The 26,965-nt window shown below is 37.5% G+C and overlaps 1 protein-coding gene across 14 annotated transcripts in view; it reads left to right on the forward strand.

Moving 5' to 3' along the window:
* The window catches only part of INPP4B (inositol polyphosphate-4-phosphatase type II B), a 266,205-nt gene that overhangs the window by 4,374 nt on the left and 234,866 nt on the right, over positions 1 to 26,965 (forward strand). For 2 of the 14 annotated variants that reach the window (XM_026796517.2, XM_026796519.2), the window contains exon 2: positions 20,388 to 20,490. The exons of the other annotated variants lie outside the window; for them this stretch is intronic. The gene's annotated coding sequence lies outside the window, so the exon portion shown is untranslated. The remainder of the gene's footprint in view (positions 1 to 20,387; positions 20,491 to 26,965) is intronic. 14 annotated transcript variants of the gene reach the window in all.

Genomic DNA, 26,965 nt, shown 5'->3' on the forward strand with positions numbered 1-26,965 from the left:
AATCAAATCTATCAAGGCTTTTTTGATGGATGTATTTTGTTTCGTTTTGTATTCTGTTTCTATGAAATTTCACCGTGACCCCAGTGGAAATTTATCCTGAGTATGGCAGTAAAGTCAGTCTGGGGGTGGGGGACTTTCTCTTAAGCTTAACATAGATAAATAACTAAACCACTTTGCTTTGTATCTATTTCATTCTGTTATCTGTACTCCTGCCAGTTGGAGTTTCTTGCTGCAAAACCACTATTTTGGCAAATGGAGTGAAATCTCTTAACATGAAGTGCAATCAAGACCCTGTTTTTTAATGTGACTGTAAGAGGTGGATATGTAAAGGGCAATTAAGAGGAAGAAAGTCTTAGGGGCAATAAGCTTTTATTGTATTTTGCCAGCTGTTCATGTACCAGCAAGTTTGTGCATTGTTTGTTGAGTTATCAAGTGTGATCTTAGTGCATTATAGCAATGCTAGTGAGATGCACTGAACCTAGGGTGTATATCTGTTATGAAAATGGCTCAGAAACATGCAAATGAGTGTAAAATCTAGGTGTGAAATGTGGCTTGGTATCCTGTACATTTGTGCAGAATGCATCAGCTCTGGTGTTGTGCGGTGTTTCTGCAGCAGCAGTAACAGGTTATGTGGTTGTGTTTGTGTGAGTGGCTAAAGAAAATAGCAGTCAGTAAAACTGAGTTTTCTAAGATGAAATAACTTTGTCTCCTACAGAAATGTAGTTTTGGAATAATATCTTCAGTGGGTTATTCCATGTTCTGTAAATGAGAACAGGGTTTGGTACACAGAGTAGGAGATGCTGCATTCGATGTTCGCAATAACCTCAGTCTGCTATTTTTATAGTTTTAAAAATATAGCATAAATATAAAACATATTTTAAAAATGTTTCAAAATATTTTAAAAATATAGTACCTTGAATTGATGATAATTGATTTCAATTCATTTTTCAAATGAATAATCTAGATGGTGATGCAGCTATTGAACATTGCATTAAATACAGAGGATGTAAATGAGGAAGAAGCACCTGGTGAAAAACAAAGTAAACATTGAAGTTAATGTTCTGACCTGCAATTAAGAAATATTGTTCAATTTGTTCTGTAGTTTCTATACAAGCACAGATGCTTAACTTGCATTAATTTTCACTCCGTGAACCTGCATTAAACATTTTTCTAAATGATTCATTTTTGATAATTGTTCAGCCATAGAGTTGCAACAATTAGGAATTATATATTTTTAACTCTAGGAATTTTGTTTTGCTTTCCTGCTGTCAGTGTCAGAGATTATTTAAGTTCAGGTGCCTAGCATTGACATTTTCTACTAGGAACTGAGAGTTTTCAGGTAAGACAAAAGTGATGACTGCTGTTTTTATGGGAGTTTTCTTGGTTCTGGATACCACAGGTGGCAATAGTGGGAAGCTTGGAATGTATCAATACAGCCTACACTAGGTGGCAGTGTAAAATATGAAGAAGCCTAAAAACATTTGGAATTCTTTATGAACCCAATAGAAGCTGCCACATTTATGGCTCGTTTTGTAGATAAGACTATTTTTACTGCATAGTCTCCCCTTAGATATGTGGTCATTTACTTTTCATGGTCCTAATTTTTCTTGACTTTAACTTGTTTGAGTCAGGGAATATGTTTGGACCCCTACTTACTGTAAGGTAGCTGGTATACTGAAAATTTAGTCTACCCTTTTATTGTGGGTAGCTGGCTTGTGTTTGTAGTTAGTTATTGGTTAGGAAAACCATACACAGTTGAGAATTTTATGTGAGATCTATATTGTTAACTGTAGGACAGAAGCTGTCATCTGATGAAACAAGGATGGGTGAGACTTCATTTCATAGCTGTATTATAGCCATTTATAATTTATCTAGGATGATCTGGTATGCACGTATTGTTTTAAAAACAAAAATACTGGAATTGTTCAGAATCTGATGTCAAATTGCATGTACTGTGAGAGTTTGCTGTCTTTCACTTAGAGAATGTGTATATGTGTACACCCCCCACCCCTGTGCTGTGCCTTTAAGTCTGCTTAAAAATGGTAAGATGTGCGAGTCTTAAAAAGCTCAAACGCATCTTAATCTTCTTCAAGCATTGCAAGAGAACTTAAGTGACACTGGGAGTTTGGACAGTTGTCTGTGAGCAAAGAACATCCTTGGGTTGTAAAGTGTGGAGTCCTTTCAAAGTTTTCCTTCAGCAATGCCTGATTATACAAAAATTCTGATCAGGGTGGAAGAAATAACATTTACAGAAACCTTTAAATCAGTTTCTGTGCCATCAAGATGCGATAGCCTAGAGATAGATAGATTTCCCTACTAAAGCATGAAAAGCAAGAGAGATCAGAGGACCCAGCCTGTAAAGGTTATGTGCAGAGTTCCTGAACTCTGCTTTGTTATGTGAAATGAGAAAGCAGTTTGATGTAACACCATGAAAGCTTTTTATTTTTATAAATTGGATTTTCTCTCTAAGAAAAATAAAAAGCCTGGTCACAATAGCTTCTTTGGAGCTGTATACTACAAAAAGCCAAGCTGTCCACGTGCTGAGGTTATTAAATGAATTTAGGCTGTCAAAATATGCGTGGAAATATATTTAGTACCTTGCACCAAAATTGATCTGTAATTAATCTGATGGTAAGTGAAGAAGACTGTGCATATATAAGGTACAATTCAGGATATGCTGAATATGCTTGAAGAATGAACATTTTATAAAATCCCAACTTTTGATAATGACTTTTTTTAAGAAGGAGACGCAAAAATACTATGAAGCAGTGGGAGTATTTAGTGAGGAAACACTTCTCCCTCCTTGCTTTTTGTTCATAGCATTAAGCTTTTCACAGAAGAAAATGTTCAGTACTGTTGATATCTGTCATATAAATATTTTGAAAATAATGTGAAAGATTTACTAGCAGAAAGTGTAGATAGTAAACCTGTGCTTCAGACTTACTGAATGTATGTAAAGGTCCTGGAGGGGCAACATGAGTAGTGACCTTCTCTGTTCTCAGGGAAATGAGAAATTTGGGAAATTTGGTCTAAACATATATCACTCACAGTTTCAGCAAAGGAAACCTGGCATAAATTCTCCTTAGTTGTTGCTTGAACTCCAGATGTAAATTGAGATCATGTCTCAGCTTGGATTGGTTTGGTTCAGCATTCATGGCTATTTTTGTTTGTTCTGATTGGTCTTGATTGAATGGCAAACTGTGGTGATCTTGCACAAAAGTAAAAGCTTGCTAGGCACCAGTTTATCAAAAAAGGATTGTGGATGGCAATATTAATGTTAATGGGAGCTGTCCTACAATCTGTAGTTGAAGATTGATGTAAAGATGTGTGGGAACCTGAGAGAGCAGATCTGTGGCAAAAGCAGATTGTGGAAAGTCACTGACTGAGTCACAGGGTGAAAGGAATAAGGACACTGAAGCAAGATTAAGTGGTAGCTTGTTTTTAGACCTGTATAAAAATGTCTCCTATGCACCTTTCCTGTGCAGACAGAAATAAACTGTCTGATCCATCCAAGACGTCACTGCCAACCATGATTATAAGGAAAATGAAATCCTTTGGTTGAGTTTGGGCTGTGTTTCGTAATCCATGGGTGAAACCTGAAGGAATTACTGATGCTGATCTGGGAAGCAAAGAGGTGAACCCCAGCCCGAGCAAAGCAAACAGTCTGCAGAGGTTCTGGGAACAAGTCAATTCTCACCTGAGCAGTGGGGAAAAAAGGAAACCAACGCATCTGGAATTTACCGCTTGTTTTGTCAACTAGAACCCAACCTTCGAGTCTTCTTCCAGGTGGTAGCACTTATTGGCTACTACATTTAAATAAATCTAATGTTTCACTAAAAAACATGCTACAATTGTTTCCATGTTACTGTGACAAGATACATTTATAACAATTATTTTAAACATAAAATTGAGCACTTGCTCTGCTTGTTGAACAGCATGTTAATGAGGTGTCCTGGAGTTATCTATGAATATTTATTAAGATTTATATCAAGAGTAAAATATGGAAAAACTGTACTCTTTTTCAAAACAAAAATGATGATTACTCGTTTTCAGTGCTCTGAAATCAGTGCTTAACAATCAATTTTGGTATGTTAAAATAATTGCATGCTTTTGAATTTTACCTGAAACAGAGGTCTGATGTTTATGGCTTCTCTTTGTTTTTTTGGGGGCTTTTTTTTTTTTACCCTTATAGAAAAAGAATAGCTACCTTTATCCTCATGAACTGTTCCAGATGGGGGGTAGGGCCAAAACACTGTAAAATATAAACATAAAATATTTTGCCTATTTTAAATAAAATACTGATGAAGATCTAGCCCATGTCTGTGGGAATTTTTCTTGGCAGATGCTTCCTAAGTTCTGAAAAACATCAGCTTTGAGACTCTATTTTTGTGTTCTGGAAGAGCAATGTCTCTCACTAAAGTTTGAAGGTTAAGGTAGAAATGCTTTTTTGGAAAATGAACTATAAAGTGCAACAAGATATATTTTTAAGCAGTTTTAAAAGACAATACCAGCCTGCCGGTTTTGACCCTAGTTTTTAATTTCTGTATTTGGAAGAGTGTTGCAGCTTTACAGCCAGATGATTTGCTAGTTCTCCTGTAGTAAATAATTCAAAAGAGCCTTTGTTGTGTAGTCAGCAATGCCACACATCTCTCACCTCCCACAAGTGATGGGAGCAGATTCTGACCCAATTTGCAGTGCTGTTGGCTTGCTGCAGCTCAGGGAAGCACTTTAGAAGATCTTGGCTCTTGGGGTTTTTTTCCTAAAAATAAATAAAATTTTCACTTAAAAATGAAATTTTAAAACTTAGCAGTAATTTAGCCGCTCATATGTTGATTCTGATTTTTTTTTAATGAAAGGTGCATATAGTTGTTTTTTTGGAACTTAATGAGAAGAATTAGTATCATAAACTTGGAAAGGCTCTGTCATATTACAGCTGACTCGCCCCCTTGTCAGCAGAGCTTTTTCTCCTTTTTCCTCATGGATGGTTTACCTTTTGGCGTGTTCTATTTCTGTCCGAATGGTGTTGCTCCCATTCCAGCCCAGTGAAGGCTGTTCAGAGCTTTCAGACCTAGCTCTCATCACAGCCAGACCACTGACAGAATCAGACAGCACTGGGGTGGGAGGTGCGTGGAACTTGCTCTTCTCAGTGGAGTTTTCTGCGTCTGACAGGTGATGCAACCAAACTAATAACCACAATTCAGATCCTGTCATGGCTGTAGGTGTTTGCACAGATCATGGACTGCAGTGGCTCAGGTGCCTGAAAAAATAAACAAAATTCACACTGTCTTGAAAATAGACACTGCCTTAATCCATCAACTTAGAAGTCATCATATGTGAAGGAAGGGACCGTGAGTTCCTAGGATTGGACTGAGACAGACAGATGATTAGTCTTGTCTGCTGTGCCACATTGAAAAAAAGAAGAAAAAGAGCTTAAAAGAATTAGTGGGCAATGAGGAGATAATTATACCATCAAGCACAGGGAATTTCATGGGCATTGTGGGTAAACAACTCTGGCTGCTCCATCCAAGGGACCAACTTATTTAAAAACAATGGCCAAAAAAAAGGACAAGCCTAAAATTCTAGTTTAGTTAACCCATTTACCAAAGAAAAATATTGAAAGCCCATTAGTTTTTCTACAGATACTAACATTTTGTTTATAAATTCAGCATTTTAGAAACTTTCTAAACTTTATCTGGCTTTGCTTTAAAAATGTACAAACAGCATGAGTTCCAAAACGTGGGTTTAAAATACATTTTATGCCAATTTTCTGATACGGGTTTTTCATCATGAAATATTTAATTTTTCACTTCTAAGTAAGGGGAAAGCTGAGGTCTATAGCAGGAATTGCATTTTTTGTCCAATTTATTGGAATATCCTTAGGGCAAGCGGGCTGGAGTGGGACCCCTGGGGCATGGAGTGGCTGGACAAGGGGTAATTAGTTAACACTGAAAGTGGACAAATGTAGATTAGATATTAGGAAAAAATTCATTACTGTGAGGGAGGTGAGATGCTGGAATAGATTGCTCAGAAAATCTGTGGATGCCTCATCCCTGAAAGCTTTCAAGGCCAGGTTGCATTTCGATGTTTGTTATTTTTCTATTAAAGTTCTTTATTCTTTGGGCAACTCCATCCTTCCTGTCCCTCCACTTTTACCATGTTCCCCCTGGCTGGGCTGGGCTTGGGGTCACAGCGAGCCGGACTGCAATAATATGGTATTAATAATAATTTGTAAATTATATAATAATAATTCATAAATTACTGCCATTCTTACTGGCCTACGTATGTGCATTAGTCACATCACTGAAGTTGTGGGGGGAAAGCCTAGAACTGAGTGTTTTTGTATAAACGGACATATATAAAATTGTGCCAAAAGGGCAGCAAGGGGGAAAACATGGAAACCAGAAGGCAGAAATGAAGACTCATATAGAAGTTTCTGCTGCTGTGCTTATAAAGAATGAAAACTTTTCCTGTTGTGTCCAGCTGAGCTACCATGTGCCTCTCTGACAGCGGTTTGAAAATGTCGAAGACGGAAATATTTTTGAGTTAGAGTATGTGTGTCCCTTCTAGCTCAGTGGGCCAGTGATTCCTGGTAATAGAAACTGAATTTAACTTCAAATTCATACATTACAGGGCATAATTCTCTAACAGTTTTTGCAAGTAATTTTCCAACCTTACTTTTAGTTGTGGATTTAATATTTAACACTCAAGGATTCTTAATATTAAGAGTAACATTAAGCAATATTAATATTTAATTTGATGTCATAAGAAATATCTTACAGTCATTTTTGCAGATGAAATAGGTAAGATATCTCTCATCATTTCTTTTGAATTTTGGTGCTTCTTAATCACTCTTCTTAAAGGATAAGGCATGAAATCTTCTTTTGTATGTAACTACCAGAAGTTAGATTACATTAGAACTAAATAAACACTGAGTTGGAAGGAATTTAGATTAGCATTCATATTTGTGGTTCTTGAAATTACCTTAATCTGGAAAAACAGAGCTTGAAAGTTGTCATCTGTGTCAGCACTATGTTAACCTCTGCATTGGCACAGGTCTCACTTCTGTGCTGCTCTGAGCTGGAACCTGGTGTTTTGCAGCTCTATTTTTCATTCATTGGAGTGGGATGTAGTGGAAGCGCTGTCTCCTTGGGTGTGTGCTTTGAATTTCACTGCAGGGCAGCTCACTGCTCAGAGCTGGTGACTTCACTGGAACAGAAGGTTCAGATCAGATCAAGAAATTAACCTCAGTTATGGTTAATGCTGAAAAGTATTAAATCTGCATTATTATTAAAACCAGACCATATTGCTGATTTTATTAAAAGTCTTGCTTTGAGTTATGGTTTGAATTTGAGTTCTTCCTTTAAAAATTTTTGGCAAGATTTCTTCTGGTTCCCCTGTGCATCTGCAGAGGCACTTTTATGTGCTGGTAACTCCTCACCAGCCCAGTTTCCCTTTCTTCAGCTTAGTTGTACTACCCTAATATTAAGAATTACTTAATGATCTGGTTAGGACTATGTGTTGACACATACTGAAATATTTCTTCCTCTTCATTCTTGCAGTGGTAGTTTTCTGCCTGAATCTAAAATGCAGTGTTATTCTTCATACTGAGTGCAGGAGGTTTAATTACTTTCTTTATAACTAAAAACAAGGCATTTCTGGCTGAAATAAAATTGTTAGTGTTTGGGTTTCTTTGGGTTTGTTTGTTTTTTAATAGTGGGATAGATTAAACTGTTTAAGAGCATTTTAGGGAATGTCTGCCTCAAGCATTCTAAGATGCTGAGAAACTGGGAAAGATTTGGGAACAGAGTGGTTTTGCTAGAGAACGCTGATGTTTGAAATGGTGGAAATTAGTTTTGTGGGAAGAAAACTAGGTAGTTCCTGTAATGACAACGAGGTGTAATTGAAGTGGGAGGTAGGTGTGAGGGATTAGGATGAGAATATTTTATAAGGATTAGAAGGGTTGCCACTGGAGGTGAAGTGACAGTCTCTTGGTTTGTTTTGCTGTCTATATGGATTTCTTCCTCAGTTTTTGAGGCTTTTCTGTTAACAAGTTCTATGCAATTTATTTTAGGTAGCCTACAAATTAGTTGCACGGCTATCAAAAATCTTGTGCAAGTAATAGCAAAAAAAAAAAAAAAATCCAGTCTCTCCTTTCCATGTGTCTGTAACTTTTCAGTCTAACACATTTCTAGCCAATGATCTAATGATCTAGGGGCCAGAACTTACTGTTGTATTTCATGAATCACTTTTATTTTGCTTTCTTCCTTTAGTTCAAAATGCAAATCACAATTTGCAAATTGCAAATTTAAAGACAAATATATTGTTTTCTCAGCATCCATGGAAATGTAATAAAATGACAGAGAATGCAGCTGTCAGTGGGAGCTGTATGCAATTAATTACTGTGAAATTTCACCTCAAGCTAGGCCTCCTTCTATTTCCTTTCCTAGGGATGAGGGATTTGATGGAAGTATTTTGGTATGGTGGCATTTCAAAATTTTTACATATATTTAAGTAATGCTTGAGTCTGTACTCAGCCTTTCACTTAACCTGAAGACTTATGAATGAAAGCAAAACAAATGAGCAAAAGCATTTTCTAAAATCATCTTGAGTGATGCCTGCTATGTGAGGAGCTGTGGGTACCCAGAAGCCTTTTCTGTCATGGCACAGTGATGAGCTCCCAGAAAACTCTTGGGCTGCTTGTGTTGTGTGTTTTTGATCTCCTTACTTCTGAGAATAAATAATACAATACCCAATACACTCCTCAGATTTTGCTCCAGCAGTGGACAAAGTACTTAACTCACCATTGTAGTTTTAAATATCTTTTTCAAATGTATGTGAAATTGTCACTCATCTCAACATTAATACTCTATTCAAAATGCTAATTCAGCTAGAAAATGTTCTCAGAATTAAGCATCCACTTTTTCTTCAGGATGATATTTTAAAATTAAATTTGGCTGATTCTGCACATTGGTTTTTTTGTGTCCTCTATCAATTATACATCTATATGAGGGGTTTTTTTCTGAAGGAAATTTCATGAAGTTGATCAGTTGTTGCTTTCTGCTCCTTCATCTATTCAGTTCAGCTTGACTTTTGTTAGTAGTAGTAGTGGAGTGTAAGGAGCAGAAAAATGAATTGCTGGTGCTGGCTGTCTCTTTACCACAGAAGTGTTAGTTATCTACTCCATTCTTCATATCATTCCAGTCAGGACAACCTGTACAGAAATGGCTTTCCTCATCGAAGTGAGAGAATATACCAATTAGAGTGCCATTTTCATCCTAGGAATGGAGAATTGCTTTCCTTCTGGGAGGCATGGGTATTCAGACACAACAATGTCTTTGTAAGTTTAAAACCACCACACAGCTCCTTAGGAAAATGAGCAAGCTGTCAGGCCTATAATCTGTGTCCAAGAGTCTGAGCCTTCCAAGGCTCAACATGCAAGGCCATAATTTTGTCCCTTTGAGATGAAAATCTTGTGACTAAGGAGAGCTCCCTGTTTCACAATTCATTAAGTAAATCATTGCCCTTTCTGATATGTCTGAAATGTTTACTCTGCACATATAGCATGCATTGGCTGATTCAACGCGAAGACTCAGATAGGATTTGGGTGTTTTCTTTCTTTTCCTGGTTAACCAGAATGTTTGTGGCAGAGAATTAGAGTGTAAGAGAAGCAAAGGTGAAACTGTGCAGTGTTTGATGGAGTGAGCAGTCATTGAAAAGAAAAGCGTTTGCAGGATCCCAGCACTAACATCCATCTGTCTGTGATTTCCAGGCCTGTTTTATTTTATTTATTTATTTTAGGAATACAGAGCCTCCTTGTAAAAAACTCTCTGAGGAATGATTTATTGTTTTGCCAACAAGATGACACCAATCTATAGTAAGCTGTGTCTAGTCTGTAGTTATGCTCAGTGGGGCAGATTAGGTGTTCCCATAAAGTAAACATGGCTAGAGAAAAAATCAACACAGATACTGAAGCAGTTGGACTTAGATAATCAGTACTCCAGGAGGCTGGAGAAATTTGGTTTTGAATGCTTAAATATTAGGTTAAGAAAGAAGACTCTGCCACTCTCTAGACATAGCACCGATCCCTTCAGATTGTAGGAAATTGTTTATTTGCATGCATTCATCTACTTGATTATGAGTTTTGTATTTGTCTAATGATGGTGATCAGCTATGCTATTGCAAGAACTAATCCCATCAGGAGCAGTCTTTCAAGTATGGAAAACTATAACCTACAGGGATTATGATTCATCTGTCTTTAAAGGGAACACACCGACATTAAATACAAGTTATATTACTGAGCATCCTGAGATCCCTGTCCCCTGGCTTTGTGCAGCAGGATGGAAAGCAGGAGTGGAAGGCAGATGACGAGATTTGCTGTGTGTTGCCGAAGTTGCTGGGGAAGTTACTCTCGCTGACTGGGTTGTTGTGGTGTTAGTGCTGGGCAGCAGAAACAAATGATATTCTGGCTGTTACTGGTCCCAGCCAGGTGTTCTGCTTGGTGTTGAACAGCAGATGTTGAGAGTTAGCACATTGTTTTCTTTGTCCTCTTGCCATGGGGGTGGTGCCTTCCCCAAGGAAGGAGGAGTGGCAACCAGAAGTACAGCAGTTTTAGACTGTTACTGCTAAATTCAACGCTATCTGTTGGAGAGGGAGAGAGTAAAATCTGTAGAAAATTGAAAATTCCAGGGAAGAGGGGATAAAATCAGAAGCAATGAGCATGAGTGTTTTGAAGACAATGACCTGATAGCCTAAGCTCAGGTAAGGTAGTTGGGTTGTAATTGTTTTTTTTCCTTTAGAAGTAATTCTTGACTGTGAAAAATGCCAATCACTTGTTTTTAAATTTTTAAATGTTTAATAGTAGTAAAATGGTTATAAAAATAGTAATACAATTAGAGTGATAATGATTTGGACAATATGAGACAATAGAAACAAAGAGTTATGGGCTCTATGGACAAAGAGTTGGGGTACCTTTTTCTGGGCAGCACAAGTCTGAAAAAGGACACTCGTTGACAATGAGCTGCTACAGAAGGGAGGTCGAGTGGACAAGAAATAGGGTTGGGCTAATGCTTCCAAGGAGGCCAGACTGCCTTGATAGACTCACTTGATGGCTACTAAATGCCTTGCCAGAAGAAGTGTTGTGCACCTTTAGGAGATGTGGCAGAAGCTGTGTTCCCTCTTGTGTTTGTAGCACTTACTGCCTTTCTGTACTGCTCATGAGAGAAATGGGGATGGTTGCATTTCAGATATGAGCATGTCTGGCCTTGCTGGTTCTCTACTGTAAAATTAGTGAAGTTGTGTTCTGTGAATCAATGGATGGCTCTTAGATGCTATGGTGTAGATGGAGATAATCAACATTGGCATTTTTAGTACTTCAAAAGATACACTTGTAACTTTGGGGTTAGGGTCTTAAGCTTCTGTGATTGGGTCTGAACTGAGAGAACATGTTCAGTGTTTGCAGTAGCTCAGTTAAAGCTTTTTAAGAAAGGTATCTGTGTATATTAAGCTTTCTGGTGAAAATATGAAGCTTAGTCTGGTGTAAAGTAATTGTCTGCTAAAGTAATTGTGTCCATAGACTTTGGATTCTGCACAAAAATACATTTGGTTTTGAATTCATGTAGTGTTTTGATAGCTTTCCTGTTTGCATCTTCTCTGTAGAAGAAGTCTAGTGCTGATAAAAGAAACTTTATGGTTGTATGCAACTGCTACTTTGCTTGCCCTCCCCCCATTTTTGAGCAGGATATATTAGTAGAAAGAAGCAAAGTATACCAGCTCCTGCTCCATCTCTTTTCCATAATGAAATAGGATAAGGTGCTCAATGGAAAAGAGAAAGATGCTGCGTTTCTTGAGGAGTTACACAATGTTATTACAAGCTGTGTTAGGAAGATTGAGAGAGCATGTAAAATGAGTCAAAATATTTGCAGTTACTTAAGTATGTGTGAATAGCATTAGTGCTTAACAGTGAAAACTTGAAGACCAAATATCTTCAGAAAATATGTGCTAAAAAGATTTGTTGTCCTTATAGAAGGAAAGACATAATTTCATACTTATGCCAAATAGAATTAGCGTTCCATCATAACTTTCTGAACTCTAAGTCTAGCCTGTTGTAAATAGTTTAATCACAAAGGAATTTCAGTGTTACCTGAACTATTCAGAAACCTTTCTTAAGGATCCAGAACAGATTTGCTATATCAACCTTTTCTGCTCTGTGACATGAGAAACTGAAACTTTGTCTTTGCTGCTTTGTATTCTGCATGTGGTTTTTTTAATATTTCACATTCTCTTTCAGAAAGCAGAGCTTGTTTCTCTGTCAGTATCTCCTAGTGAGAGAGATAGTGCTACCTATTGTTTCTTATTCTAAATTACTTCTGACTTCATTTTACAATTGAGGAGGATGGAAATACTGATTTGTAGCTACTGCTTTCATGGTTTGTCATTATTTTCTTTATTGTTGCTTAAGAAAAGTGACGAGCCACCATTTGAGATTCAGAGCTTTCTTACTATGGTACTACCCTTAAGTTTTGTCAGCTGAGACTTCATTGCTTTGCTGTGAGAACAAGTGTCTCATCCTATTCTGTGGCTTTGAATGTTTACTGCCTTAAATTTCTAGTTGATACTTGAATTTTGGTATCTAGAGGAGTGTGACTGCTAACTTTTAAAAAGAGAGAATATTCAGAAATCACTCCTGTGTTTTCCTGTGAGATTCCCCACCCCTGTTCCTCACGGTTAGAAAATGAGTCACCAGAAGCTTCATGTAACCCATGCTGGTGACAGTCATACCCCATTTTACTTTGGGAGTGGGGGAAGGTGAAAGAAATGTTAAGTGGCAATGAACCTCTTTTCCAAGACTGCTAGCCTCTTCTGTTTGTTTTATTGTTTTGTCATGGGGAGACCAAAAGCTTGCAGGCTTGAGGCCACATAAGACTTTGGCATAGTGGTATGTATGTAGATAAAGGTGTGTAAATGTAGAGGTAGGCATATGCAAAACTCCAAGTCTGCAGATGAACTGGACAAAGTGGTAACTCCGCTGGCAAATCAATATAACCCATCTATTCAATAATCCTGGGGTGCAAAACAAAAATGCGGAAGAGGAATCTGGCTAGTGGAGGGTAGGATGTTTGTGACTCTGCAGACAGCAGAGATGCTGAAGATTTCTTTTGGAAGAGTGCAGTGGGGTTGGAAAAGCTGCATGGCACATATGCAGGCTTACTTGGCATTGAGCACAGCTCTCCCAGGCCTCGGAACAAAGATGTAATGGGGTAACAGAGATGTGTCACTTGAGACCTTTTCCTACAGAGAGGATTTGACAATTTTGACCATTTAAAATGCGTTTAGTGGAAGATGAGTCTTTGAAAAAATGAGATCAAACTGCATTCTCCAGAGAAATGGCTTACTGGCATTGAGAATTTATGTTGTTTCTGAAGAAGAACTTGAAATTGAGGCATGTGATAGATTTGCATAGTGCCTATTTTTTTTTTTCTTTAAAGTGTGCATGAAAAGAGATAGAAACCCAAGGATACCATAGCAGATAAAGTGATGTAACTGTACAGAACAACAGACAGTTATTAGAATAGAAGTGAAGTGCAGTAAATATTTCTGAGAATAGTAGTCAGGTATGTAACTACCAGTTATGACTATACCAGCTTTCAGTGCAGTTAAGACTGTGTATTAGCTGAAGTGCAAGGAAAGCTGGAACAGTTTTGTGCAAATACCAAGAGCCTGGGGTGTAAAAAGGAATAATTTGAATTGCAAAATATTAGACTGAATATTGAAGCCATAAGGTAATAGCATAGCAGAACATGAATATTGAAGGATACAATGGAAAACTAGAAATAGACATTATTGAGTGGCATTATAGTGCATGATGTTATAATGCTATTAGTGTTGCTGTAAGGACTTAGAGGAAGTGCTAGTGAAGCAGAAACCACTTGGACTGATGTCAGTTCAGTGAAAGGTGCTAAGTCTGCTGGGGCAGTGGTGGAGTTCTGCAGTGCTGAATCTTGAAATAGGGAATTGTAATGGAGTAAAGATCAAAATTACTGGGCACATCACAAGAGAAACCATCTTTGTGAATATCCATTGGAAAACAAGTGCTGCTGATAAAGGTATGTTGGGCTACGATAGTGTGGTTTAAATGCATGACAGTTTTTGAAATTTGAAAATAAATCATGGGACCAAAACCAGGTGAGACTGGTTTTGAGTAATGTAGTTTCAACTCAGACTTGTATATCTTGAGGATTTATATGGGTTTGGTCTTATATGTTTTCTTGAGAAATGGGTTCAGGGAAGGATTATGAGAACTGGAAAACATTTCCTGCAGGGGATGAATTAAGGAATGAAAACAACCCCAAACCTTGGCTTCCTTTATCACTTCCAGTAACGGAAAAAAAGAGAATATACATGTAAGATAAAGGTCAGTGTTAGTACATAATGTGGTTAATTTGGACATTAAGACATTTACTTTGAAAATGAAAGAAGATTCTTGATGTTAAACCAGAATGACATTCCTCTGGGAATATAGAGACAAAGATATCTAGATGCTTTTGGGCTTGAGCTAAATAATATGTTGTGGAAAGTATTAGATTTTGATGTTGCGTGTTGTCATAGGTCTTAAAACTCAGAGGGCTCTTTCTGTTTTTTAGTGTGGTTGGACTAATCCTGTCCCCAGGATGTGATTTCTGGGTTCAATTTGCTTGGAGTCAATTTGTCTCCTTCTTTGCTGAGATAGTTCAGGCTTTACAAGGAGTAACTTTCTGTTAACAGTTTCTTCTGAGAATTATATCCAATTAAGTTGAAATGTTAGGTTTAGGGCATCACACACAAAAAAAGCTGCCCTAAACCTTTCCATGTCAAGAGAAAGTAGAGAATGTGAAGTTTAAAGGACTTCATGTCTTTAAAACTGACGCTGCTGTAGCTGACTGGTTTTGACCCTTGGTAATTTTTTTGTGCTTGAAAGGTAATCATGGGAACAGTCTTTCATTCCCACACACTTCAAAAGCAGCAGCACATAAAAACAAGATGACAATTCCCCTGCTTCACCTGCTACCCTTTTAGACTTCACACCTCTTCCATCCACATGCAGAAAGAATCTGACATGACTGGTCTTGACACCTGTGCTAATGGCAAGGGAGTTGTCTATGCATCTCCATACATAGTGGTTCTTAAATGAATGTTAGACTCCTTTTCTAGAGCAAAATAAAGATGGAATCTTCTTATTTTGGTAGGGAAAGAGAAATCAGATGATACCTCCATAGACTAATATAGTAAAGCTGGATTTGAGGAAGAAAATAAACAAAAAGCAGCTAAACAAAGAAGTTGTGTGTGTCTGTGTTACTGCTGGGAGATGGGGAAAATTTTTTTAAAACAAAAGATAAATGTTGGGCAGAAGTTAAAACTTTGTCCATATTTACTGTGAATGATCAAAGAAAGTGCCAACATAGTGGCATTTCAAGCAAAATGTCACTCTTCCTTTGATTTATTTATTTATTTGAAAATTTTATTTTAACAGTTTATTTAAAATTTTGTCTTATAAGTGCTGGGAAAGGAAGGAGACAGGTAAGTTTAAGAAATAGCACAAAGCTAAGTTTCTCTGGTTGTATCTTCCAACTAACATATTCCTAATTGCCCAACTGCCTTAAGGCAATCAAGAAATCAGTTTTTGAATAATTTTTGAAGGTTTTTTTGTCACCCTTGCAAGGTGCTAATATGCCATGGTGAATTGAGGAGGGGGTGGGTAGCCACAACAACCTGCAGTCGATAAAATGAGTGGAATGCTTTTATAAAATACTGTTTGTGGGCACATGTGTGTGCTTGCAGTTTGAAAATTTAAAGATGTTCTCAGAAGAATGCAGAAGCTACTTTACCAGGAGAATTTAAGTTTCCTAAACTTGTTTGTATAAACTCCTGCACAAATTGCTTTTCTGCCTTGAAGTAAGATGAATAAAATTGTTTAGGCTAACATCTGAAAATTAAAGAACAGGAGGGGAAAAAAGTCTGTCCCCCAACTTTCCTTTTTTTTGTGGTGTCCTATTTCAATTGCCTCTCTAGTGGCTCTTTGCACAAAGTCTGCAGTCTTAAAGTTAACTCTTGAGAAGTATGTCCCGGAGCTGCATTTCTTTAGAAAATGCTTTCTTGAGAAACACTTTCATCTCATAAGTTAGGTAATATTCCTGATTATTCAATACGAAAGAAAGCATTTATTCTGAAAGATTTAGATCTTAAGAGATTCACATCTTTTAATGTATGCAAATGTAGTTAAGATCAAAATAACCGCATGTCTGCAGCAATGCAATGGCATTGTAATGGAATTATGGTATTAGTCAAATTTATTTTTGTGCTGAATTTATTGTACTTCTTATATTCATTCTGTCTGTATGGGGTATGTTCTTCTTCAGTATCTGGCTCTATGTCATTAGTGACATTGATAATTGTTCTAGTGCTGACTGGGATGGAGTTCAGTCCAGCCACTATTTTTACTTGGAGGGCATGCTCCTCTGACTGTACTGTGTGAAGCACCTCTCCATGGGCTGTGAGGTCTTACTGCTCTATTTTTGCCTACTGCAAACACATCAGAGACACACTGATACCCAGGCTGGTGAGAGAAGCTTGCTCCAAGCTCTGGCCAGACTCTAGGTGCTCTGCTTTAAGCCTGTGCTGGGATGACAGGAAAGAAAGCAAAGGGCACAGGTATGACCAAGGAACAGCCTGTTTGTAACCACCACTGCAGAGCTTTGCAAGCTGAAGTTTTGAGAGGTATTCTTCTTTTTAGCCTTCTTAGAGTCAGATCTTTTGGTGCATTGGGTTTGTTGGTCCCCTTCTAAGCTCTGATTCTCTGCTTCAGGCTAGTTTCCCTGTTAATTCTTGCCCAGAGGGTCTTTTAGAAGCTGAGCGTCCTTCAAAGCATGTAGGTCTGATTGGAATGTAGGTGATAATCCCTCAGCTAGATGTTGAACAGCTCTTCTGGGCTAGGCAATCAAATACAATTTTACTACGCATGAAAAAGAGGTTGTTGCCAACCATTCACATCCTGAGGCGAGCTCCGTTTCTCTGTCAGGGGATTTGGCTTGCACTACTGTGCACCTTCAGTTGGCATCACAGAAACATTCAGTCCTGGACAGCCTCTAGTAAAAATCAGTTATGTTTCACGTTTTATATAAAGCCATTCATTTAATTCAGACATACCTGTTTTACATCATACCACATTATACAGACATACCTGTATAATTGCATCCTACCACTGCAGTCATGGCCTTTTTACCCAAATAAGTCTGTACCTGAGGAGAATGAATATCTTATGAAACCAACTCTTGGATTTTGTTTATAGTAAATAACTGTGATAGCCTTATATTTAAGTTGTTGTTGTGCACTGTTTTTCTTTGCATGGCAGTTTAATCTGCAAAACATGTACTTTTAGCAGGTTTTATGTAGCTGGGCTATTTATCGGTTTTAACTTCTTAGGCTACTCAGGTTTAGAATAAAATATTTATAAAACATTTGCCTGTGACCCTTTTAATTGAAGAGAGCAGGGTGCAATACAGAGTAGATAACTGTATGCAGAAATCCAGCTAAGTATTTGGCTCTATTGCCTAATTAATAACTTAATAAGATATAACTTATTTTTCAGGATTATTTGTACTTCATCACTGTTTCTATATAGTGAAAAGCTGCATATTAGTAAAAACAGGTAGTGTAGTAATGGATAAACATGGACAGGAAATTTAGGTGTATTGAGTGAAGTGTTACACTTCCCAAGATGCTTGTCTGCATGGAAAGGTGTTAATGGGTTTTGACTCCCAGCAGAAGGTGTCTCTGTTGCTTACAGGCTGTACTGGCACCAAGTTCTGCAGCCACACAACCAGCAGACACATAGGTCACTCTGGAATGAGCCATGGAGGAGAGCTTCAGTATGTGTACATGTGCAATTTGAGCTGTCCTAGTCTTAATTGAAACAGGTATTTGGGGGAGAGTCTGATGATCTTCTGAATCATCCTTTGACTAGAGGTTCAAGTTGTGGTTCAAAAGTATCACCTCTTAGTTTCTTCTAAAGTGTTTTTAACTTTGGATGAATTTAGAGACATAGCAGTAACTTAGAGTAAAAAGATTGTGAAGTTTGTTACTGTGATTAGTACATCTTATTTATCCTTTAAAATACATAAATTCTCTTCTTATATTCTAATTGAGGATCTATTGTTCAATTTAAAGCAAATGGTCAATGAATGACCTGTAATTGCTGCCGCATAAAGCAGAAACATTCTTAGTAGTCTTCATGATTAATGAGCTTTGTTGCTATTTTTCCTGTATCTATTTTGCATCTATTCCCTTCCCCAGATTAAATAATAATTTCTTTGTAACTGAGACTTCTGTTGCACATAGAATTGAATCATTATTATTGAGACACAGGCAAAATGCTTTATCGTTCTTTCTTAGATTGAAAGTACCGAGTCACCGTTTCCTAGATTTATTTGTTCGAGAAATGAACCCCAAATCTCTCAAATACACTGCTAAAATTTTTCAATATGTATAGTTTGGTTATTCCTCAGATACAAGTTTAGGAAAAGGGGAAAGTAGAGAGAAACTGTGTTTTCTCAGCAATGTGGTGTATATATATATGTGTGTGTGTGTTAGGACTGATGATATTTTTTCATTCTAGGATGCAAACCAAAATGGTTGAGAAATTCAGAGGTGTTGGGGACTGCAAACTTCAGATAAAATCCTGTATCTTAGAGAGTAAAAGCTGTAGTCTTACTACAGTGATTTGTCTGTTATAGCAGAAGTGACAACTGAAACTGATGCTCCAGCAATTTTGTGTTTGAAGTTTGCTTCTAGCTTTTGCATGTTTAAAGATATTGGAGGAGAGAGGAAATACATTTTCTAGAGGCAAAAGTTCCAGTTATTACACTCAGATACTGTATCTTGTAGAATGGGGAAATAAAGTGCAATATGTTTTGGAACTGGTTACTGTGTCCTACCTTCATTCCTTTCTTTAAGGGGTTGGTGTTCCCAACAAACCACCTCCCTAGTCTGGTTTTACTGCTGACTTGTGTGTAGGAGCTCCATGTGAATTGAGCTGTGCCACTCATTTACTTGGGATTTTTGTTTTGTTTTGTTTGAAAGGGCAGCGTACAGATTGATGCATTTTCATTCCTGGAATGAAAGTGCTCTAAAGTGCTTATTTGTGTTATTCCTTTTAGAGGAAACAAAAGGCAAGATTTCCCACCCCCTCCCCTTTCCCCAGGAAGATCATGTCTGAATGTGATCTGGGAATGAATACTGGGAAACTACATGAATCATTTAGGAATTGTCTTGACTGGGAAATCTGTCAGCTGAAGGGAAGACAGAACTGTTCTGCTTGGTTGCTATTTTGTTCAGCTGAAGGGAGCACCTTCAAGGCAAGCCAGCATTTAATTTTTCATTATCTGTCTCTAAATAGAGTATCTCACCTCTAAGTGCCTTTATTCTCAGGAGATACTTTGCTTTTAAGGTCGTGTTTGGGTTAAGACTTTAAAAAGGGACTTGCAAATAACAGTGATAGTGGATGAGGGTGTTGGTTAGTTTATGGGGCGCTCAATAATGCCATTTTTATGTCATGCATCCCTTGGAAGAACTCTGGTTCTGGTCAGGGATTGCCGTGTCAGCTGGAGCTCCTGTGGTGTTTTTCAGGGCATGGTGAGGTAAGGGTGACTGAACTGAAAACTGACAGAGGATAAAGTTATTACAAAATGGTGTGTGTGATTCAGCATAAAATAAAACTGAAATAACACTGGTACTATTGTGAAAATGGATAACTACTTAATGTTTCTGTTACCTTTCTTCTATACAAACAAATCAAAATTGTTTTCAATGCTCAGTAAAGGGTGTCCTAGGAAATGACATGACTTATTAACTTGTTGAATATTGCAGGCCTGTAATTTTTTTATTCTAATTGTTTTTGAAAGGTGCAATGGCTGATAAGTTGTAAGAAAAACATTTGAAGTAGTTAAGGGTGATAATCTGTTCAAATAGATTGCTGTGGTACTTTCAGCCTACCAAAGTATCAGAGAAAGCTACAAACATCATTTGATCAGCCCTAGCTTTGACCTTGCTGGAAGAAAATAAGAGAGCCAGGAGACAAAGTGAGGAGACTGAGCAGCAGAAAGAAACTGAATTTTTCCTTAGGTATAGTCAGTTAGCTTGAATGTGTTCAGCCAGCTGATAAGCATCTTTATGTAGAAGGGCATGAATAACTTTGTAATGCCAATAGGTATATTCTGTAGATAGCCTAGTACTTAGTGACACTTGGTATATAGGTCTGGCCTGTCTTTCTTCAGTGAGGAAAAAAGAAAAACCCTAACCTAAAGAGAAGATTATCTTGTAAGATAAATTTTTCTACTGTTTTCCCCCTTTATGTAAAGGTTGCCTTTGCAGATCTCTGAAACCTTCTTTGGAATGCAGTCCCTGAAAGTACATCAGCCAAGAGTTTTCTTCCCTGCTGATCAGCTGTAAATGATTTTCAAGGTAAAACTTAAATATAGATTTAAATACAGATTTTTGATTTTTTTTTCCTATAAATATCCTTATATCTGTATATTTGAAACTCCTGCCATGTATTAATTGTTTTTGCTGACTCTGCCTTGTACTCTTATTTCCTCAGTCCAAGGCAGAAAAACCTAGTGCTTTGTTTCAATGTGCAGGGATCAGGGATAGAATGGAGACTTCTAATGAGGAAGCATCATGTGTTATTTATTTTGGATGACCTAATAAAGAGACAGTATGAGAAATTAGCAATATCTCTTTGCTTAAAAAGAATATAATTTGTGAAGACAAAATTATGGATTAATTTTGCAGCATTCCTTTTGAAGGCTGATTCATGTGCTGCGTGTTGCAAAGATTAGAGAAGTTCTTAATGCAAAATGATGTGAACTAAAAATATTGTACCTTTTCAAAGGAGGAGAATGGGAGTTTTGAATGTATTTGCTAGTCTCTGAGGACTTGAAGATGTGAGTTCTGGTATTTTTCTTTTTGAAACAGCTAAACTAGTGAAATTGGTCAGTCAGTTTTACTGACTTTACTTCAGAGGTTTAGGAGATTGCAATATTTAAAAGCTTGTACTTTAACACTTTACCAGAATATCTAGAATTAGATGCAGTAGTAATTAAAGCTGCAAGGTATTGTGCACTGATTTGATGCTGATCTGAGCTTATGATGTGTAAGAAAGTGATCTAAAATGTGCTTTTTGTCCTTGTGCTAATCAGACATGTGCAACTTCAAGGCTTACAGTTACTATATGTTGCAGCTCTTTTTCTGTGTCACCTATATCAAGTAATTCTGATTTTACCCTGTCCGTAGAAAGTGATCATGAAAACTGTGATTTCAAATGCAGGGAGACAGGGAATGTCCAGCCGAGAACTTGATAAATTTTGTGGTCTATGAGCTGTCAAAATGGTCATCTCTTCTAAAATTATTGCCTCCAAGGACACAGACTACTCCACCTCTTTCTCTCCTTGCCACTCACAAAGTAATTGACTGGTCCAGTTTGTTTATAAATTATGGTTGTGGTGATTGTGTGTGGAAGAATGTTGAGAAGGACTTTGGATTCAGGATGCCTCTGTCTCTTACCATGAGCATAAATAATGCCTGTCTCTTGAGCCACTGGTTTTAAAAAACTGAAGATAATATCTTTTCTATCTGAGTTCATGCTAGGAAAGAAATTATCTAGGACCAACATTTGAAGGCACTATATGACTGAGTAGTTTTCCTGACTGACAGTTTTAGTCTGAAATGGAGACAGAAGGGAAGGGGATTATTGAGCTAGAAAGTCTTTCTTGTCCTTCAGGGAGACCCAGTCCTGCCCCTGCAGACAGACATGTCGTTTGGGGCGCTTCACCTTTAATTTCATTGCTGTGATCACTGGTTGTGATAGCCTTTGGATGGTCATTGAGTCTTAAGTTAAACCAAAGTTTGAATCCCAGGATCTTTTACATGTTTTAAGTCTGAATAATATTCAGACACTGTCAGATCAGTTTAGCTTCTCTGGCAAACTTCCAGGGAACAGGCACTTTAATTATTACTGCTGTGGAACTACTGGCCCTGCTTGCTGTGCATGCTTTGAGCAGTGGTTAGCTTGGTTTCACTTATCACATACACCTCACTTTTTTGTTTTCTTCATTACTAGTGCTTGACTGGAACTAAATACCTTTCTAATAAATGAAACACTAAAACTAGTTTGCTTGAGTTTCCTTTGCATATACCTGAGAAAGAGTACAAAGTCCTTAACGTGATTTTTTTTTTCCTGTAAACAAAGACTGGTTTTTCTTTGCTACTAACTAGTCACTGATTGCCATGTTCTAAAAATTAGATAACCAGTTCCTCAGAATTTACCTCTCCCATCTCTAAAGACTGTGTTCTTTTATCAGTATAGATTTTCCATTACTCACTTTACACCTACTTTGCAGGCTTCTTCAGGCTTTTATGACCGTATTTTAAATCTTTCAATTTCCAGTAAGCTTGAATAAATGTCTATTCCCTCAGTGGCTGTTAGAAAATAACTCATGTTTAGTGGTAAAATTAGTCCTAACGCAATAATTTTGGCAACAGCAAATGTTTTATCTTCACTTGTACCAGCTGATCTTCACTGTAATTGTATTTACTTTTTTTCTGTTGGAAAAAGCCCCAAACAAGCTCAAACCCAGCACAGACTCAGTTACAAGGGGCAGAGCAAGTTCGGTGTCACATCTTCAGAATATTTTATACAAGACCACAACATTCATTTTCTAATGATCATTAGCCACAATTTCCTGTGAAGTGTGCAGCACCCTTACTGGGCAGGAGGCTTTAGGAAGCATTTGCTTCTGATGTGCCTTGAGGTTCCTCGCCAGGTTTACTCACCCTGTGTACTTACTGCAGGCATCATATCAAGTACTGCCTGATGCTCTGAGGAGGTTTTTGAATTTTCTGTTACTGATGGTTATGTTGAGTGCTGTTACTGCTAATGCTGTTAAAAACCTTGTATTTAACTGGAGACATACCAAACATTTCTGCTGCCCAGTATTGTGAGCTATCCGTGCCATGGTCAGCAGTAGATTCTAGGAAAGTGTTTAAGGAGTTAAGCATGATATTCCTGTTACTGAGTGAATCCTTCTGGCTCCCAGCAATCCTATGATGAGGAGAAGGGCCCTTTCTGTCAGGGCATGTTAGGCACTGTGTGTCCTGTTCACTGACAGGCTTGTCATTGTTAGTCTGACTAATCACTGGACCTGCTTATTTGTCACACGTACACGGTAATGACTTTCCCAATCCTATAGAAAAATATCTTTTATCTGAAAAAGCTGCAGTGGGGATGTGATTCCTTCTGGTGTCCACCAGACTTCTGGGGGATGGAATTTAGTCTTAGCAGCATCCTGTACCTGTACTCTAAAGCTACATACTTGGATCTGGTAACTTGAAGTTTTCAGCTGGTGGATGTGTGTCAATTCACGTTACATTATTTGCCGTATTGTCCTTGCACTAATAGGTCTGAAAAGATGCAGGAAATTCAATTCCTTTTCTAAGAAACCCCCCCAGGTTATTACTGAACACAGTTACTCTAAGACCCAGTACTGTAAGTGTAAACCTCCCACTTGTGGAGAAAAAGGTACTCTGCTTTTTCAGATGTTGTGTATTGAAACATCTTAATTGAAATGATCAAGAGAAAAAGAGGATGTTTCTATCCCTTAGCTAAAATCTTAACTTTTTAAAATCATGATTCATTATTGTATTTATATTCAATATAATGATTTTAGTGGTGGCTAGCTTAGGAAAATACAAGCGTTTCTCAGATGCAGCTGTAGAATAGCATGACCTTAAGGTACAGCTTTGCTTCCAGCTCCCTAGCAATTCCAGTCTGGCTGCAGTCTGGAGGCACAGGATTTCATGTGCCCCCTCAAAAATGTGAAAGAATGCAGCTTGTTAAAAAAGAGTTCTTCCTCTTTTAACAAGTGATCTCTAAAGAGATCACATTTGTCTCTGAGATTTATATCAGTGTATGTTTATAATAGGTTTATGTATCTATATATATCTACTCATGCATCGAAAAGTGTGATTTTTAAAAGAAAAATAATGAAATATTAAAAATACTCTGTTTATGGAGAAATAACTTTTCAAAGTTTTTTGACCTACTTACTGACTGTGATGCGAAACATTCCCCATGCTCAAAAGTTTGTGTACATACCTGCATGTGTCTACAAAGAAAAATGTAATTCCCATTGGTTGAGCACTTTTAAAAAGTGTGGCAAAATAGTAAAGCAAAGTGGCTGTAAATATTTAGGCCTCATTTTACTCTTTTTTTTTTTTTAATATTCTGAAAATTGTAAATTCATATTAGCATGTTCTAATATAAGTGCAGTAGTGAATGTTTTTCTGTTTTAACATGGATTAGTTTTGACCTCTTGAAATGATGGGAGCAAAAGTTGTTCCATGCCAAAATGCCAGTTTCTGCTGCCATGTGAGGAAGAGGGGGAAAAGCTGAGAAAACAGTGTTGACTGTGTGCTGCAGTCACAATTCTCCCAGCTGCAGAGTAGAGGAAACCTTCTGGGAAGTTATTTGACATCTGACAAAGGCAGCCAGTGAGTTAAGATGTCTTGCTTTGGTTGATAATGGTTTTCTTTTCTGACCTTATAACTAATTCACCTTTTTGAGAAACATTTAGTGTGTGAAAACAAAAGGTTGGTTTTATTAATCTCTTACCTGTTTACATGCAGAACCTGGGGTGAGGTGGTGCTGACTGAAAGGAAATCTACTTTTTCTAATGAAAAATAAGATAATTAATTTTCCTACTGCTTTTCTGGATGTGCTAGTCTAACGTGAGAACTTGAGTAATCCTTTTTAATGATAGGTGTATTGTCATTGTGCTTTTAGGGACAAAAAATATAAATCACTATAATTAGAAGAGTAGAAATGAAAAAAATCCATTGTTGGCTGTCTGTAATGCTGGCTCTTCCTCATGATATCAACATCCTTTAGCTGACTCATAAATAGTCTGTACCCAGGGTCTGCTTATAACATACACAGGTCTAAATCCAGAATTACTCCACCAATCCATGGAATAATGAAAACAAAATCTCACAGCTAAATGAGGCATTGTGGAAATGTTCAAGATGCAATTTCAGACCCTGACTACGGTTTTTTCATTTCATTTTGTAACTAAATCTGTTATAGAGAATGCTATTTTCTCTTCCTTTGTTGTAAAAGGCAATTACATGCCTAATATGAAGGACTTGTTCAAATAGGCTCTGCCCTTAACATGCATTGGAAAGCCTTGCACAAGCTGCTGAGTGCCCTCATCTGTCATTGGCTGTATTGGGAGTTGAGGCCACTCGTCTTCTGCAAGGAACAAGCACTAAGTGTGGAATTGCCCTTTTTCTTACCCTTTCTGTCTGATACTATGGACATGCTTCCATAATTGCCTGAAAATAGCACTGGACTGGTAAGAATTGAGGGTAGCATACAGCTTGAGATGCTCACCTGTTAACAGTAAGGACTTTGTAATTGGCTTCCAGGATTTTTTTGTACTATATGGACCAGCAGTTGGATGGAAATGATTGAACTGCTGGGCAGACTGTGTATTTTGTTGGAAAGATTTTTCAATACGATATAGTGACTTATCTTAACGTAGCAATGAATTTGCACACATAGAACATTTTTAAAGCAGTGTTCGCTTTCAAAGCACTGTTCAGGAGCCTGGGAGATTTCTGTGTGTTTGCAAACAAAAGGAGACAGTAGGAGGTGAGGGGTTCTGTGGCTGGAGTTTGATCCAGCTGCATTCCCCTGGGTGGTAAATAGTGACAACTTTAATGTAGGTGACAGCTACGCCTTTGTCACACCTTCATGCATTATCATTCTGCTGTGTGACTTGCAGAAATTTTTAGTGAAGGGCTTTAAATTTGAAACCACTCTCCTCTACTCCACGTTCTTCCAAGTGCCCTATTTTCATGGGAACCTTGGCACTTTAAGTGAAGCAGTTTAAGGCAATGTTTTGATCAACTTTGCGACAGTGAAGAAAGGAGTGGATGATTTTTGTAGAAATCAACTGCTAGGTCCACTTAGGCTTTTGAAATTCAAAGCTGCTTCTTAAGAAACTTGGAGAGTGAGACACAAATTAATGGCTAGTTGCTGAAATGGTTTAAGCTTGCAGGAAATAAGTGTGAATTCCTCTTGAAATGCTGCAGTTTGATGAAAGCAGTTAAATAGGTGGATGATTTTCACTCTACATCCAGGTCAGTGCTAGAAAACTGTATCTTATTCTGATTTGTTTAAACGAGTTTTCAAAACTTGCAGAAGTTAAGGAAGGAACCAGGAGATTGACAAAAAGTGATTTTATTAGGTACTTTCTTTAATTAGGGAGATCACAGTAAGAGAGCAACTTGGAAATGGAAGCCAGACAAATTAATCTGATCACTGACCCAAGTGGGGTTAGATAAAGCACGTGCTTAGTTTTAAAATATCACAGGTGCCAGACTCAGTACAGAGACCAGTGAGTGATTAAAGGGCAATGTCTTAGGATGGATCAAACTAAATGATGTAGCACTTCCTAGTCAGCTTATATCCCAGGAATTTGTAAAACAGTCACTTTGAGAGGCTTCATCTGTTGGGAACTGTAAAGGATAGCTTCATTGACAAAGACAAACCTCTCTTGAATCTCATAACCTTGTTTCAAAAGATGTAATTTATAGACATACTAAATAAAACCAAAGCCATTTGTGTGCTGTGAGGACAGAAGGGAATGTATCCTGTATTTTTTTTTCTTCTAATATCATCCTAGAAATGAATAGGTTTCTCATCTGAAGCAGATTGTTGACATATGAAATCACAGCTTAAATTTTGAGAGCTAGTTTGCCAGTATAAAAACGAAAAATAGTCTTATGATGAAATGTATTAAGCATCTTAATAAGCATGGTTGTCAGTTTTCTGCTCTTTGCTTGAATTAGCAGAAGTTTCAATAGGCTGCTAATGTGG

This window comes from Zonotrichia albicollis, chromosome 5 (assembly GCF_047830755.1).
Source record: "Zonotrichia albicollis isolate bZonAlb1 chromosome 5, bZonAlb1.hap1, whole genome shotgun sequence".
Classification (NCBI taxonomy): Eukaryota; Metazoa; Chordata; class Aves; order Passeriformes; family Passerellidae; genus Zonotrichia; species Zonotrichia albicollis.